Here is a 1405-nt window from a genome sequence, read left to right on the forward strand (position 1 = left end):
TGAAAATTAAGTTGTTATTACTTGTTTTTTTTGCATTTGTTCAAGACAGCACCGCATTTACAAAATTAGTTGAAGTTTTTTAAACGAGAAAAAAAGTTTTGTTTCAAAAATTTTGATGACCGCCGCTTCCATAAAGTTCTTAAGTATTACAAACCTTCAATTGTACACTAAAATACAAAAAAAATGATGCGAAAGCTTTTTTTATGAGCTTTCATAACACAAAATTCACCATTGTTAATAAAGCTTATTATTTGAGCTTTTTTTCTTTATTCGAGCTTTCACTTCGTTAAATTACAAATTGTTGCTTTTAATGGAATTACCGTTGATGAAAATACCGTTACAGCTACTTAAGTTTGTATAATTTCATTTTTTTGAGTTTATTGCAGTATATGAGTTATTATTTAGCAATGAATTGCCACATTTGAGTGAAAGTCAAATGAATAACTACAATTGAATACYTACTGAAAGCTTAAGTGAAATGCTATCTAAAATCCGCAGCATTGAAGCAAAACGAATCTAATCTGGGCAGCACATTTTTGGCTTTAATGCAAATTGCSTAAAAATGTGTTCCGAAAAATAACTAAATTGCGAAAAAGCGTAAACTAGTGTAAAGCTTTCGGCGTCTATAAGGTCGAAGACATTAAAAATGATAAAAGTTAATCGCACTGTTTAAATTTCAATTCAAAAACTTTGTATGCATTTTTAAAAGCATTTGGGAATTTTTTTTTTAACTTTCGAAAGGTTTCGCTTTTTAATGATAATTTTGATACACCTTCTTTATTTTTCTAATAAATGAAAATTTTTTCGGTACTGTTCTTAAAACTAATATATTGGTATGTATATGCATATAAATTTATATACTTTTCGTATTTTCTTAAAATGACCCCACCTATAGCTGCAGCTTTAGTGAGCTACTGAGCGGAAGCCCTAATAAGTAACTGAGCTTACATGCTTTCATTCGAGCTCTAATTACACGTCATGACGATTTGAATTACTTGAAAAGAAAAATAATAAGTAATAAAGKTACGTGAGGCAGTTACACTAAAATGAGCTTTCAGTAAAAGCTTTTCAAAATTGTCTCGAAARGCTTTCTCAACTTTAATTATAATTTAAATGTTCTTTTGTAGCTTTAATATTTGCTTTAAATACAAACCGCTTGCTTTAAGCTGAAAATGTGCTACCCAGGAGAAGAAGAGTGTCCGGCCATTTATTTTGGCTACCACGAAGAGCTGTCGAAAAATGTTGTGATTTTTATTTTATTCAGAAGAGAGTGAAATTATCAATTCAAAATTAATTTTTATAAAGCGTTTATCGTTAATTACTATTTTTTTTGTGTAAATTTCAAGTTTTTTATTACATTTTTGAAATCATATATGTACATACATACTATACATATATATTTTAT

Source organism: Bactrocera latifrons, unplaced genomic scaffold (genome assembly GCF_001853355.1).
Source record: "Bactrocera latifrons isolate USDA-ARS-PBARC rearing strain unplaced genomic scaffold, ASM185335v1 scaffold_38, whole genome shotgun sequence".
Lineage (NCBI taxonomy): Eukaryota > Metazoa > Arthropoda > Insecta > Diptera > Tephritidae > Bactrocera > Bactrocera latifrons.